Genomic DNA, 16,997 nt, shown 5'->3' with positions numbered 1-16,997 from the left:
CTATATGCGACTATGCACTAGCGCATTGTTCATGCCCCGAGGTTCCTCACAATTGCGGTCACTCACGAAGCACTTCCAGAGGCTGAATATTCCAATACAAACACAAAAAGATCATAGAGCACAGAATAGTTTTTGGTCATTGGCAAGAAATGAATGCTATATGGGGTGACATCTATATGAGCTCTGTTAAAGGGACACTAAAGGGTGGCAACAAATTGGCCTGTATCAATAGATTAAGATGCCAGGAATCCAAATATGCCATTCTCGCAACTAGCAGTAGTTTAATAAGGCAGAAAATGCCAGAAACGTGAAAACGGGTACCAACGCTCTGCACGCTTTCGGGTACGTACTACGGTTTGTGACGTCACAATATTTGTGCACGGTGAGAGCTCATTGGAGAAGCATATATAAATGTTCTTCCTAAAATAAACAGTTCCGAAGTGGTTGAGCACGTGAAATAAATGTAAATCAAAGCTTTCCGTGAGCTGACACAATGGCTGCTTCCCTCACGCGTGCTCTTCACCCATCATGCTTTGTTTCGTTTTGGAAAAGAATTGGTGTGCAAATAGCGGTTCGACCCTTATCGCCTGTGAAAGGTTAGGGTACTTACTGCAGGGGGTTATCCAACCGATCCGAACTTGTGCTCCTTGCTCGCTGTGAGCCACCGTTGATAAATAATCCTTACATCGTGCGCGCATAGCTCTACCCTTGTTATGTTTGGGCCGAGCGGAGCCGCTCCATTCGGCCACGAAGACTACTCGAGACAGCTCTGTCACAGCTGCGGGAAGCGAGTGTTTTTTATGCCAGGTTGGCGCGTCGCGTGAGAGAAAAGAATATGAGATGGGCGTGATCGCCGGACGGGCTGAGTTGAAGGCTACCGCTCGAACTACGCCTAGCTGGGAGGCCACTCTTGCGCGATATTTGAAACTACGCCTGTCGCTGCTTTGTTCGCAGCCGGCGTGAAGTCTGGGTGTTCGGTGTACGCAGTCACAACGGCCGCTGGAGCGGTGAAAAGCATTTTTCGTTCAGTCGCTGACAAATAATAAAAGTGAAAGACAGCACGCCTCCAGGGTCAAAGAATCGTTCTCGGTGGTCGGCCATGGCTTGGTGACATAAAAGCTACTGTTGCCAGACCGCACCGGTGCCACGTCACCAAAAAATGAATATGTGAGCTTGGTGGTTGGAGAGGCTGTGGTGTGGGGGAGGGTATGTTCTTCTGGTGTGCGTGTAGTTATAGTGTACTAGAATTGGGTTTCTAGTACACTATAGTGTAGTGTGCGAGGAATGAGCTGCAAGTACAGCCGGTAAAAGGCTTGTCTATAACACAGCGTTCGTACTCTCAGCCCTATCCTGCCCCGCCGGAGCGGGATTTGAATAAAACTACTGCGGAATTCTGAAGTATTAGCCCTTCGCTTTTGCCTCCGACATGTTTGGAACGAGTACGTTTCGGCAGTTTTCGGATGTAGCTGGTTGAAGTTGAAATCGCTGTTATAGACAAGCGTTTTACCGGCTGTACAATCCAGCGGAGTTAGAACTGGATGGTCAGAGATCAGGCGCCGGTCCTTGCGGATGGGAGTGCCCAGGTGAGGAGATCACGGGCTGCGGCATGGGCCGCCTCATTCTCTGCAAGGCCAGCATGGCCTGGGGTCCAGATGATTGACACTTCAATGTCCTCGGGAAGGTGTTGCAGCACACGGGGAGGGCCTGGGGTGGTGCAAGGCCAGCGACACAGATGACAGGCTTGTTGGGAGTCCGTAATGATGGTCAAGTATGGTTGATGCTGGTGTGTGGTAGTGGCATGGGCTATGGCAAGCGCTCCGGCTGAGGCAACGGGCAGATTTCGATAGGTCACGGCTGTGGCGACATTCAAGTTCACGGTAACTAGGGTGGTGCGCGTGCGCTCGGGAGTTTGAGCAATGTCCGTATATCGTGTTTGGGAATCGGCGCCATAGCGTTTGTCGAGCATCTTCACCCAGGCTTCGCGATGTCCCCGATTGAAGGAAGGGTGCATGTGCTTATGTACCGAGATAATCTTCAGGCGTTGCTGAATGGACAAGGGGATGCATTGGAGTTCATGTTGAGGGGAGGGGGTGGGCCAGCCAATGTTTTGGAGAAGGCCGAGAGTGTGAGGGCTAGGCGATGGAGGTTGGACGTGTGCTGTGCTCTTAGCAGCTCACTGAGCATGTTGTGCAGGCCGAGGCGAAGCAGACGCTCAATGGAAGTGCCCCTTGGGAGTCCAAGGGCAGTTTTGCAAGTTTTCCGGATTAGAGCATCGAGCTTGTTGGATTCCTGGGGTTTTAGGTTGACAAAAGGAGTTCCATAGGTTATATGGCTGACCAGCAGCGCTTGGACCAGGCAGCAGGTGTCTTGTTCTTTGAGGCCGTGAGTGGATTCACGTATCCGTCGTATTAAGTCAATTTTTTTTTAGTTGGCCTTGCGTTGAATGTAACTTTAATTTCCATTTTGGTAGAGTGAACAAGTTGACTAATTTTGGGTTCCACCGGACATGACTAATTTTTTAACTGTGGAATACGTCAAATGTAAAGCCCCTCGACTGCTCTCGTCCACCGCCTATGCAAGTAAAAAATAACTTCAAAATTTACATTACGTCAGACGTAATTTTAATTTTTAACTTTGGGTTCCACCGGACGTAACTCAATGTCATTTTAGGCTACGTTGGATGTTCACTCCAAATGCTGGGCTGAAGTTCTGTCGGACGTAGCTTTAATTTTCATTTTGGGTTCCATCGGATGTAGCTCAAGACACCGAGACTAAAAAAAGGGTCTACTAGGGAATGCATGCAACACAGCATGCAATAGTCTACTCGTGTGATGAGATGGTGCTACTGTATTCAGTGCCTGCCATCATGACCACCACACAGAAAGGATTTTCTCTTCAAAATAAAGGATGTAATCGATCATCTTAATGAGCCCCGGTGTAAAAAAACAAAAGCTTTGCACTACCTAATAAGGGTGAGTATTATGTAAATACTTACAACACTGCCGCTCACGGTTACATTAAATCTTTGTCACATAGTAAAGCATACAGTTACTCAGCTTGTGTCTGCGTCGGCTTCACTTGTAACCCATAGCAACCTTTAGGCATTCAGTTCACGCTACCCAAGAGACCACGATACACTTGAATCTATACGAGTCTAGTGACTTAAGCAGTTAAGCAACGCGCTTCATGTGGACATATGGAATATGAACACATGGGCATTGATGCCTCCACAACCATTGTTCACACCTTGGATTGCATGTGTGGCAGTACAACAGACGACCAAAATCGGTACGCATTACCCATTAAGGGTTGAATTTGATTCGATAGTTTGAGCTGCAGGTGGACTGGGTATGATGAATTTATTTTAAAAAATGAGCTATGCTGCAAATCAAAGTTCATTCTCCCAAAAATGTCAGTGGCAAATTATTGAAGCTCAGCAGCAGTTTGCATCTGCTTTTCACAGAGCAATGCATGGGTGTGTAAATGAAACAAACGCATGTAAGGTTTAACATGTATTTACAGCACAGCACTACAGTACACCAGAGGCCAGATACATCCCTGATGAGGAAGTGCTATGTACAGTTCAATGCCCAAATGCATTGCAGTATCAAATGAGGGTTCACGTCCAGCATGACCTGCGGAGCCCTTTGCATCAGCCGTCTTGTTCTTCCATCACAGTTGCCCAGATACAAAGGCAAAGAAAACAATGACAGTGTGGCAACTGCAGAAAACACTAATATAGCGAGTGTGCACACTGGTCCAGAGACTGCACGCCAAGAACACGTTCAGACCACAGCTTCATGCATGGCAATGACTTTTGCAGAGCATGTAAAAAATAAATACTCGATTTTTATAAGCCTGCAAGAACTTTTTGCCGAAAAATTTTCTCCAGCAAGGACCACCACATGTTCACAAGTCGTGCACCTCCTCTCTGGAGCAGTGTGCAGCAACACATCCCCTAGAGCATGCACATAAAAAAAAAAGCACATGCAAAGGTGCAACACTAATGCACTTAAAACTGAAAAAAAAAATAAAGCAAAAACATAGCTCATCAGTCGCAACATTGTGAGCACACACTACAACTCGTGCACTTGTATTACGCATCAGTTTCAAATTGCATTTCCAGTGCATCCATTCTGGATGGTATCGGAAAATTCAAACCATAAAAAGAAAGAAATGGAGAAAAACAAGGCCTCGCACAAAAGACAACTTTCAACCATTGTAAACTTGAAGCATTTAAGCTTGTGAACAGACAAATGACCCGCCCAAAAGCTCCAAGTCAAAATTTCGTAGAGGCCTGTCACCACTCTCGACTCCATCAGCCATGAGAAGAGAAATAGTGCAAGGCATGTGGCACGATCAATCTAGTTGCACGAGACAACAGCCAGTACTTAGCTACCTGGAAAGGCAGACACCACACCACAAAAGACCACGCAGACGACTATGTGTTTAGGACGGCCCTGATGCAGCTTCAGCCAATGCCCGACTGCAAGGGCAAACCCAGCTGCGTTTTGTGCATCCTGAACACATAGGCTGTTCACCTTACTGGCACCCACCTCCAAAAGGCCTTGATCATGTACAGCGCAGACACATCTTTGGGGAATACAGGACACAAAAAGATGGATGAAATTACACATGCATGCATCTAAAGGAGGGCGCAAGTAGGAAGCATGAGCAGCATAAGGTTACCCTCCCAACCTGGTGTGTGTTTATGTACTACCAATTGATCAAAACTTCCGTCACAACCATGGCTGGAAGTTGTGCTTGGCCTCGTGAAGCTCACCCTAGGAAGTTTGCAAGGTGCCCCAATTAAAACAAGTTTTCAGGCACAAAACCAGGTGGTCCAAGCCCCGACGCGTACAAGAGAACTTGCAAATATACAAGAACTATCCTAACTGGTGCCGCTAAGTGGCTACACACACCCTGGTAATATTCAATGAAATTCTACAACTTCATTAGCACGCCGATTGTGTGTGGACAGCCTTCAAGACAACTGCGTCATTTGGCGGCACTTGGCCTCGCAGACATGGTGAGGGACAAATGAAACACAAACATGAAGATATAAACCACGATTCTTGCTTTTGGATTGAAATGAAATGATGGCACAGTATAGGTAGATTCAAAGTTCTATTAGAGCACTTCCCTATGGAAACACATTCGGCTTTATATATTACTGCTCAAATTTATTTTGCCCTCGACTATAGACACACTGCCTGGCTCCATGCACTGCTAGGTAGCGAGTGCTGCACGTACAGCCACAAGAGATTATGCTTGCACATGCAGTTGTGCCAGCAGTCATACTCATCTGACCTACAACCCTGGTCCTTTCATCTGAATTACCACACTCACATCTGCTTAAACAATAAACATTGCATCTAGTGATGGTTGCTATTCCAAGTAAAGCGCGATAGAGACTGGGGAAGGCAATTCTTAGGGCACAAAAAACGATGTAGTCGCCCCAGGAAGATATTTTGGCCAAAAATGGCTCCCATGTACCAAGAGCAGCAGCATGGGCTAAAACAAATTTGTATGGTTATGAAGCCAATACAATTACCAATGCCTGATAACTAGACATCCAAGACTGGACTTTAACTGTTGTGCACAATTGAAGTGGAAACATTTTGTGATTTTAAAAACATACAAATTACAAGCATTCAGCAGTCAAGTTTCATAAAATGTAGCCACATGAAATCTGCGGCAGTAATGTGCATTGCAGCATCTTTCTCTTGGCCAGCACAAGGAGGGACATAATGCTGCAAGGCACATAACTTGCATTGGCTTAAAAAAAAAAAAAAAGGCTTTCACGGCATACACACAAAGTAAAAGCCACAAGATTTAAATACCCACAGCAAACCAGGGTCGTCTTTAGGAAGAAACTGTGATAAAATGATCCTTTAAAGGGGCCATAAGCACAAAGTACAAGCTTGCTTCATTAAAGAGACTGCTTTGTCCTGATAACAATAATACCAATTCTATCGCGAACTTCAAACAAGTAATGAAGAAATTAAGGAAAACAGCAGTGGTGACCCACCAACCATGCTTTGCAATTTCTCTGCGACGTCGCAATCGTTTGTACAATTGGCGGCTGCCGACATCTGCCACTGCCAAGAGACATGACTGGGCGATTGTAGTGGGGCCTCTAGTTCCGTTTGCTCGCATCACTTGAATGCTAAGGTGCAGTTAACGCACTGATAACAATGTTTTTAGTGCTGAATTTGATAGCTCCTCAATGTTTCTTGCTTTTTTTTTGTATTAAAAAAACATCTTGAGCTGAGTGAGTTACCAAAGGCTAGTTCTTTCAAATTCAAAACAAAGCTGTACTTTGTCTTCATGCCCCCTTAGAGTATCCCCCCCCCCCTCACTAAAGAAAAGGAACAGCAAGGAAAAGGACAAGAAATATGGTGAGGCAACAGGCAACTTGAGTGACATAAGTTAATTGCTATGCTCAGCTTGCAGCGAGCAATGAGGCCTTCGTCCTGCAGTGAACATAATTAGGCTGATGAGTGAATGAATGCTTAGATTGGCCATATTGCCCGCTGAAATTTCAGTGACTGCACTCTTTTAATGTCAAATGCCTTTATTTGGGAATGGGCCAGGCCGGCCGACAAGTTTTACCGAAATTCAGGGATTCCCCGCTACAACAGCAACAGCACTAACAATGGTCTTAACAAGCTTGAATCTGGCATTTAAGAAACTGTGCTTGACATTACAAGCTTCAAGAACTTTGTAAGCACCCAAACAAACATGTGGATTGATTCAAGTAGCGGTAAGAACATTGTATTCTTACAGCTGACATTTAATGCCCCATGGGCAGTGGCCCCATTCCAGAGCGCTGCGTTACACAGCACAATGAAATGGGGCCTCTGCGGCTAAAAAGAAAATTTACTCCATTGGTATAGGATTTTTTTAAAACCATTGGCCGATAGTGTTGTGCATCCTGGTACGAGCAAGTGCTACTTTAAACGGCATAGACTGGAACACGACTACCCTATGCTGTTTAAGTCACATGCATTCACCAAACAAGGCCATCGCGTCGTAGTGTCGACCCTCGAAAGTATTGAATAAATAGGCAATGCACAAGGCCTTCATGAAATAAAAAAGCAGCAACTGCTCTTGCACAGCACTGCTGGCATAACTTATACAGCACATCTGAGAAAGTTTTTCACAAACATTCAACGTGCATTCATAAGTGATCAATGAGTAGCACTGGTAGACATCTTTTGAAACTCACAAGCTTGATTAGTCATAGAAAATATACTCTCATCCAGTAAGATTTATGCAGGCATTTCAAAATTGTTTATTACAATTAAGGTGCTGCAAATGGGGTGTAGCTTTACATGTGGGGCATAATATATCAGGGTTCCGCATTTCATATACCTTTCCATCGGCTCCTCACTGCAAACAAACTGCATACAAAGCACCAACCTTTGTTTATAATATTGTCTGCTGCATTTGTCAAACTGAAAAACAAACAGCGCAAAAACCAGAAATTAAATTAGAACTAGCCCCTAAAGGATATTGCATTTTCACAAAATGAATTCAGAATACAGTCATCACAATAGTCGCTTGAAACCATAACGAACAAATATGAGTGCTTTCGGCAATACTGAGCAATTGAGTACAAAGGCAATGCAATCAACATGAAGCCTAGCCGCGATACCCAAACACATGCAAACCCCTTTATTTTCAAACCGATACAATTCACAACTGCATCAGTCTTTCTTGAATTTTCACAGTACCTGTCATTGACAGGACCAGCTAGAAACATTTTTGTTCTGGCCTTGGTCATCTGTCCTTTCCCACAGATTTTGCAGCTATTCACGCAAGGCTCCAGATCACAGCTGCAGTAGCTTCCCAAAAAATAGCTGATGCACACCACACACACTCCCACACACACACATGCAAAAAAAAAAAAAAAAAAAAGAGGAGAGAACAACATCAAGCTTAGCAGCGATACCCGAAGACATGCAAACCCCTTTACTTTCAAACCGACACAATTCACAACTGCATCAGGCTCCTTTGAAAATTCTTAGTAGCCATCAGACAGGACCAGCTAGAGGTATTTTTGTTCTGGCCTTGGCCATCTGTCCTTTCCCACAGATTCTGAAGCTACTCATGCAAGGCTCCAGATCACAGCTGCAAAAAACAGCTGATGCATGCACAAACAAAAAGAAGAAAAGAACAACATCAAGCCTAGCAGCGATATCCAAACACATGCAAACCCCTTTATTTTCAAAACAACACAATTCACAACTGCGTCAGCCTTCCTTGAATTTTCACAGTACCCGTCAGACAGGACCAGCTAGAAGTATTTTTGTTCTGGCCTTGGTTGTCTATCCTTTCCCACTGATTCTGAAGCTACTCATGCAAGGCTCCAGATCACAGCTGCAGTAGCTTCCCAAAAAAACAGCTGATGCACACCACACACTCCCACACACACACATACACCCACACAAAAAAAAAAAAAAAAAAAAGAAAAGAAGACCCAGAGGAGAAGATGCCAAAAAAAAAGGTGAACAAGGACTGCAGGCTCGCTCGCAGAGGGTGCTTGCTGATGTGGTGACTAGGCTGGCCAGTGCCCTGCCTGGCCCTCTGGCAGAAACGTCATGCTTGTGGAATCACAGCCAGCCACTCTGCGCACGCCAACGCTGCTGGCTGGGAAACATTCGTCTGGGGACCCCCGCGGCTGGTCGCACGAGGCCTCCGAGCACTGCGTAGGGCAGAAGGCATGCACACTGATCACAAAGCTGGGCCAGCACAGAAAGCTAAACGCTGGAGACGAGAGAGCACATACTAATCATCCAATAAAGTGCGGCATCGAGCTTTCCCCGTACAGATTTCCATTGTCCCTCACAGGCAAGTCCTACTAGATACTGGCTAATATTTTGTGCACAGCACAAGGACAACAGAAGCTGCCAGGTACAACCTCGATGGAGACCGATAGAAAGAAGATACACTACATCAAATTCCAACTGCCCCTAGTCTGCTATAAGCGTGTATTTCTTGCCCTCCCCCATTTCCTCAGTAGCCAAAGAAACAACCCTACCACACTATTGAATTCTATAATGTTTAAACTCAACCCATGTTGCTTGCTACACACCACCTCATGGCTGTTTCCAATTAACATTTAGTGTTGACTACGGGGCATATATTGGACTCGTTTAAAGTCATCTTTTATCACAGAGGCATGCACAATTATTTGGGCAGATTACAATTCTTGGCTGAAGTGAAAACACAATACTCTTTTGCCCATCTGTGTTACTGTGTGACCACGGAGCAAGAACAAGACAGGAAGGGAAACGGCATTTCTTAGTGCGGCCAGATAACGTTACAAGTGCTTGACCAAGGTTAAGCTAGTGGTACCTATCCCGGGAGAAGACATTGCACAGGTGCCGCGATCGGCCTTTCACTGCGCAGCCATGGAATAAATCCGCCTCTTCCACAAAGCTACTGCTCATGCACGTGGCCCTGGCGGAGGATGCCAGAAACAGTCTGGCAGGGTTTGGCCGGTCTGCTCCACGGTGACCAGCGGTGACCCCACTGTTGTCTGCTGCTGTACAGCCCGTGTAGTGAAAGCATGCGACTGGGTTCGGCTCCCTTCGAGAAAACAAAATTTAGCACGCTTTACAAATGCAACTGTCGGGCAAACCGTAACAAGAAGGGTGAACTTTTTGTTTCTGTCGACGCACGCCAACCCCTGAACGCGAGTGAACAAATCACGGCACCGTGCATAATAAACACCCTGTTCTGCAACCCATCGCATTCACACCAGGCATTCGCACCGGCGACGACAACCTGCTGGTATGCCAAATTCCGAGATCTCTTTGTCATATTCCACTGACGACCATACGAATGCACCCAAAACCGAAAGTTGCCGTAGTACGACAGGCTCGCAAACAAAGGCAACCAATCGGACCCAACAAGATTCGGGCCGCAATGAATGTGCCTCTATTTTGTTAGTTCGTAGAGTGTGATAAGCCTCAGAAGGTCAACGAGGCTAAAGTGCCTTCGGACTATGTATGCAATTCGTATTTTGCCTAGCGTTTGATTCCGTACTCACCACAGCCGTTTTAGAAGCACTAAACAACCAGGGAATACAGGAAACCTATATAAGAATTCTAGAAGACATGTATAAGGGATGCATGGGCAGGATAACCCTCCACAAGCAAAGTGATAAGTAAGACAGGGAGATACCATCTAGCCAAAACTATTCACAGCATGTCTGGAGGGGATATTTAGAAAGCTTGACTGGGGAAAACATAGGATTAAGGATAAATGGGAAACACCCAAGCCATTTGAGGTTTGCAGACAACATAGGCTTGCTGAGTGAGACTGCAGAACACATGCAAACGATGCTTGAGAAACTAAAATCAGCAAGCTTGGCCGTGGGGGCTAAAAATAAATATAAATACGTACATCTAAAGTTATGAGGAATAAGCATGCCAAGAACGTCTTCTTCAGCTTAGGAAACGAAACGCTAGAAGAAGTAACAGAATATAACTACCTCGGACAGATGGTCAGTGCTGACCCCAACCATGAGAGAGAAATCCGGCGCAGAATAGAGATGGGCTGGGGAGCACTTGGCAAGCACTCCCAAATAATGAAAAGTAAGCTACCTCCGTCACTCAAAAGAAAAATCTGCAACCATTGCATACTGCCGGTGATGACAATGGAGCTGAGACTTAAACAACTAGAAAGCAAACTTAGGTCGGCTCAACAGGCCATGGAACAAGGAACGAGCTACCTGGATCAGTAAACGATATGATATGATATGATATGATATCATATGATGACGATGATGATGATATCATATGATATGATATGATGACGATATGACAGTTCAAATAAGGAAAAAGAAATGGACTTGGGCCGGCCATGTAGTGAGATGAACCAACAACCGGTGGACAATTAGGGTAACAGAGTGGATGTCAAGAGATGGGTCTAGGAGGGGAAGGCCATAACACAATGGAGGGATAAAATATGGAACTTTGGGGGTAAACTGTGGGCTCGAGTGGCACAGGACAGGAGCTGTTGGACAATGAGAGAGGCCTTCATCCTGCAGTGGACCTGAGCAGGCTGATTATGATGATGATTTTGGCTAGCAACACTTCGCTGACTTCGCTCAGTCGAAGCTGCATATGTGTACACTGCTAGCATACTTGTGGAAAATGTAAGGCATGTTAAAGGGACACTGAAGTGAATTTGTCAAGCTCCCGTTTTTGCTTGCACTGCGTAGACTGGCTCAAATTAGCACACTTTTCATAGTTTATCCGGTTGACGAATCAGTAATTATTTTACAAAGCCCGAAGGAAGAAAAACTACCATGCGTGGTTTGCGGCGGCCGCACCAACTAAGGCTGTGACGTTTGGAGGAGGGGGCACCGTGATTGGACGATACCCAAAGTTAGCAATCAAACAAGTTTCGGTTTCGGTTTCGGTTTTGTAAAACACAACTGATGGCGTTGTTGGATGGGCATTCTCAATATCTCAGTAATCGTCATACCGCGCTTCTGCCATGTTGTCGGCTGTAAAATGCCTAAGATAAGCCTCCCAGGACGGCTTGGAATCGTAGCAATCACTAGCCGAGGCCTACGCAGTGGATGAACGCCCTCCGCGTCCAAGCAGACGCTCAAATGCCATGCGCTTTTCCCCCATATTTGGAGCTTGCCTCACTCATGCCTGTATCGTAAGAAGCGTGTTTGCACCAGGCCAAGGGTCTGTTGATTCTGGCCTGTGCTCACTGCCCGCAAGCAGTCGGTGCTTATGGCAACAGCACGCCAACGAGAACTCGCTAGCGCGTCAGTGCCAGCCTGCACGCGTTCTGTGAACTAGTTCGTGGAGCAATGAACGTTGCGGCCCAAAAAAAGGTGAACTCAGTATAGAAAACATCGGCGGAAAATGAAAAAGTTAACTTATAAAAAAAAAGCACGTACCCGCGGGGATTCGAACTTGTGACTTGCAAAAAACTTGCGATGACATACCTAGCGCTCCAAACCACTCGGCCACAGGCGAGCGCTGCCGACATTGGAAATATAAGGCATATAATGTATAACCAGTTTACACTTTTATTTAGTTTTAGCATTCCAAGCAGCTTAGGTGACTATTTGTTGTTTTGCGCTCGTGCAGTAAGCATCCCCCAAGTTTCCACAATATCTCACGTCTAGCAATTGCATTTCTTAGACGGAAAAGTGTTCGCAGATGCGTAGTCGTGCTGCTGGCCGCTGTGCTTGTTCGCCCAGCGCAAAAAAAGTGCTTCCCGCACCCTAGTTTTACGCTGTACGGTAAAAATATCAGATGATTCTATTTCCTTAGTACCTATATTGACTTCGCTGACTCTTCTCCCGCCTTCAAGAGTCCTTATATTTTCCTACTGGCGTACCAGCCGGCGAAGCGTCGCATGTGCGCTTGTGCAGCGCTTGTGTGAAGCGACCTTGACTTGGAGCTAGATACAGTGTACAAACTAACCAAAGGCACATTCTTCCATTCACAAACGTGTCCTGGCTTCGTTTCAACTGAGCGAACGAATTGCGACGACCCGTCGGCGGCCGGCGGACGATACGCTGGGCCGACTGACTCTGTCTGAAGGCTGGGGAGCCGTGCAGTAGCGCAGCCAATTGCGAGCTCGGCTCCTCCCGACGTCACACGAAAACGACACAGAAAATGGGCGAGCGTAAAGAGAGGAGGACAGCATTTTCTAATTAATTTTTCTACTAAATAAAATCGCGTAAACGCGCCCAGAGTGGTCGAAACATGGCCTGGGGACTCCGGACTACAATTTGCGCTAGTAATCCTGCAATGTTTACATATCACTTCAGTGTCCCTTTAAGTCCAGATGAAGAGTTACTTAAGTTAATCTAGGAAACAAGGAATCAATATCAACCTAAATTTCTATCTTAAGCACAAAAAAAAGGTACCCATCTGTCCCCTCCCTTTAAGGGGGCAGATGGGTCTTTAGGGCCGAAAAACGGTAAAAAAATCGTTTTCTGGAAAATGGCATTTGCAGCATCCACGGCCATTTTTCTATCAGCCTGCAAATTTCCTCATCATAAGGCACTATATTTTACTGTAATTAGCGTTTTAAAGTGCACTCTACAGCTCAGTTCGTGCAGAATTCGATGGTGAAACGGCACTTTTCTTGCAACGCTAAGCTAGCATTTCACCCTCGGATATCTCGGCACCCAGAGCAGGTACAACTGTGATTTGTTTTGCTTTTGATACCTAAATGTGTGGAGAATACAATGTTGAAAACAAATTTTTCGAATGGAGGCTTTCGAAAATTATTACTGTGTTTAACTGACATCACCTCTGAGCCATTTCTGGCATAGCGCGGGAGGAGGGAAGTTCAGTGTGTTGTAAAATGACCAAAAATTGCTAAATAAAAAAAATTCTTCAAATTTTGTATTCTTTAGTGATTTGTCGGACCAGCCACGAGGTAATACTGTTACGTCCTGTATGGAGTGGTTATTTTGTAATTGTGACCCAAAATAATGGCAATTAACCAGTAATTATCTCAAAATATAATCAACCTGCAGAAAATCTAAATGCAGATTTGAAATCAGCACAAAAAAAACCATAATGCTGTGCAGTTTCATTAAAATTGGTTAGTAAATAAAAAACAGCTTTAAAACCAGTCTGCCCTCTAAACGAGCTAGAACATAAAAATAAGAAATGGCGTAACGACATCATTTCCACAACCTCAGATAGCCGCCCTTCGGTACTGACACTTGGGGATCTGCTGCAAAAAGAAACAAGCATTGCACGCTTGTTCAGACGTTTCTCACGTTGAAAAGGTACGTCTTCAAGCATAGTTATTCATTTCACAGCTTTGGGCTGGTTATACCATTCACATAAAAAAAAAAAATAATAAACACCAGCAACACAGCGCTGATTCCCCTTCCGCTGCAGTGGCAGCCCACTTGCACCCCTGCCATATTGCTTCTCGCTGGTGCCACCAGAGGGTGCACAGTGCAATGAAAAAGGCGGATTGTGGCCATCTTTCATCCATCACGTGCCGTTACCCTCTCCTTCGCAGCCACAGCTGCGAAGCTTAGTAAACACAGCACTGGTTTTCATTGTGACGTTATCTGGTCGTTCGCCCATGCTTGCCACAATGGGCCGTTTCCCCTCCTATATAATGTCTTGCTTTGTGCGCGTGCCACAGATTGATTTTTCGGAAATTTCACTTTGTGCCAATTTGAACCTTTTTTCTGTGTTTTTTAACTGAACATGCCCCCTGGGATAAATGTAGGATTTATGTCAGATGATGCTTCGAATATATCCAGTTGCAAGTGGGCACTTGTCCCATCATCTTAACCTCTTGTAGTGTTCTTTGCGCCTTAACTTTTAGAAGAGAATGCACCAACTTGGTCAACAATGTGTTTTAATGTAAACTAGCTGGCAGCTGCAGCTAGCCATAGCTCGTTGTTACATACTGCGGCCGTAAGATAGAAATGTAGAACAAGCGTTGGGTAAACTTTACAATTACCCCTGACATGGGCCTATATCAGGAGTAAAAATACTTGAAGGACAGTATAGTGGGCCCTGAAAACAAAAGTGGAAATAATGTCACACTGCAGGGTGTACAAGTTGTTTAGCAAGTAGGGAAAAAATGCACGTCAGACACCTTTTTCTGAAATTCAATTAAACAAGGCATCTATTGAGGGCTACACATCTGGCCCACTAAGTTTCCAACTCTAATCCCATTTCAAAAGTATGAATTATCCAGTGCTGCAAAATATGGAATGATAGGAGTGATGACATCTCCACTGAGTGAAAATTTTCTACCGCTGAGTCTCCAAAAAAGACGAAATCAGACGGGATAAAATCCAAAGTAGTGTATGGGGGATGAGAAGGCAGTAAAATTCCGAATCCGTGCAATTTTGCTGTTGCAATGGTTGATTCATGGGAAGGTGTGTCGTCTTGGGGAAAGAAAACTTTCTTGCACACCAGTCTCGGCAGCTTTCTTCTTCAGTTCTTTCAAGAAATCAACGTAACACATAATACCTGTCAGTTACTGTTATGACGTTCTGGAGTAGTCGATAAAGATTAGTTCTTCGCTGTCCCCTCCGAAAAGTAGCCACCACCTTCCTGGCCAACAAAATGGTCTTTGCTTTATTGGAACACTTTTTCCTGGTGTTGTCCACTGCTTTGACTGCTGCTTCAACGGGGGGGTGTAGTAGTGAATTCATGATTCATCCAGTCATGAATCAACAAAAAAAGTGCTGCAGCTGGCAATTAAGCATCGCCAGACACTGTCCGGAAACATCCTTTCACGTGTGCTTTCAGTCCAAAGTCAACAATCGTGGCACCCATCTGCTATTTTTACACCTCCGAACCCTCATTCACATTTTAAAAATCAACATAACAAAAATCAGGAAGGGTTGCGAGGGCGAGAGCACCTTTAGCACCCTTTGCCGACACCTGCCAGAAGTTCAGCTTTTCTTAAAAGTGCATTTACTGGAACTCCATATAAGCGAGCATCCCACAACCATAAAAATAGACAACAACTGACTGAACCGCTTCGCGCAGTTCAAAGTGCTTCTCTTGGATTTCACCAGCAGTGGACTTTTCGGTGATGCCCTTGTTGTTCCCCATACTGTTGATGGTCTGTGTAGACAGGTCCATCACTCTAGTGATCACTGACTTCTCTTTACCTTCAGTTGCGCTAATCATTAGCTTTAGCTTTTTGCAAAAACAAGTCTGCATCTTTTTCATGAAGTCACTTCACACGAGTACACTAATGCAGTTGTGCAAACTTATGCAAACAAAGGAGATGTCCTCTTTCAACTGTTATCGGCTTGGCTTGTCAAGCTAGTGAGTTACCAAAGTTGCCAGTCATACTAGTGCAATGGAAGGCATCACGGCATGTAGCGATACAGAAGTCTCATTAACGGCTTGGTCAAAACAGTATCTGTTGCACCCAATAGGCCTAGAGCCTCATGACTGATGTGCCGCCTGTTTGTGATGGTGTTGCATTCCGGAAAACTGGACTTCAATTTCCAGGCTCAAATTTACCAAATTTTATTCTCAGATCAATTGCTTTGTTTATAGAGCTTGCCTGAGAAATTTGGTGTCACTCTGAGCATTTTTTCACCTGCATTCTTTTCAGTCATTGTGCTGTTGGCCATTTTGTGAGTTATCTGTAGTCCACAATGCTGGATTTTTACCTATTGAGGTTAACTAGTGCTCTCAAATTAAAAAAAAAAAAAAAAGAAAACCTGTGCAGCGTCATAAATTACAATTCACTTTCCTCGGGCACAGCTCATCAGACCAAATAGACGTGCATGCCACGGTTAATTGAGAGCACAGCCGTAGTGCTAAATCACTGCTCTGTCCAAATGCAGGGAAAAATCACAAAATAAGCATCTTTGGAGGCACCTTCAGACACTGTGCTCCTGCTCCTCTTTTTTACATCACCAAACAGATGATCCCACAAAATAACCAATATCACCGCCAGTTTGTGCGGTACAATATATACGTGCATAAAACGGGGAAAGGCTTTGCTGGAAGTTTGCTTTCTGCTACGACAGGAAGCCCCTTTATCAATGCAAAAGCACGAAATGTCCCATTATGCAAAAATCCGGCATTGGTGTGACCGAGCGATGGTTCCAAAATGGTGGGCAACACAAACAGAATAAAATCGAAAAGAAAATTGTGTACACTGAGATCTGGGATTCAAACCCGGGGCCTACGGAATGCAAGCTGAGCACCCATCCCCTACACCACGACCAATCCTTGGTTCTAGCTAACTAAAGGTGGACCTATGCTATTTGACCAGATTTAGGGGTAATCCCCAAAGTGGAGCCAGTTTCTGCAAAGGAGATTATGCCCCGATAGGCAGTGGTCCCGGGTTCGAATCCTGGACCAGCACAATTTTTTTTGAACTGCGAAGTTTCTGAGAAAGCTGTATAGCTTTCCTCTGTGACCATATGGCTGCATTACAGGTGGAGGTCTAATTTTCCTTTGCAGGTGGACCTAGTGAATGCGTCGTGTCCTTCG

The 16,997-nt window shown here is 45.1% G+C and overlaps 1 protein-coding gene across 2 annotated transcripts in view; it reads right to left on the bottom strand.

Moving 5' to 3' along the window:
* Window positions 1–3,499: 3,499 nt before the first annotated feature.
* The window catches only part of LOC144155509 (uncharacterized), a 48,304-nt gene continuing 34,806 nt past the window's right edge, over window positions 3,500–16,997 (bottom strand). For both annotated transcript variants that reach the window (XM_077687005.1, XM_077687006.1), the window contains one exon: window positions 3,500–8,710. The gene's annotated coding sequence lies outside the window, so the exon portion shown is untranslated. The remainder of the gene's footprint in view (window positions 8,711–16,997) is intronic.

This window comes from Haemaphysalis longicornis, unplaced genomic scaffold, assembly GCF_048455015.1.
Source record: "Haemaphysalis longicornis isolate Haplotype H1 unplaced genomic scaffold, Haemaphysalis longicornis Haplotype H1 scaffold_1, whole genome shotgun sequence".
Lineage (NCBI taxonomy): Eukaryota > Metazoa > Arthropoda > Arachnida > Ixodida > Ixodidae > Haemaphysalis > Haemaphysalis longicornis.
Note: the sequence above shows the minus strand (reverse complement) of the source record. Positions and strands in the feature narration are given on the sequence as shown.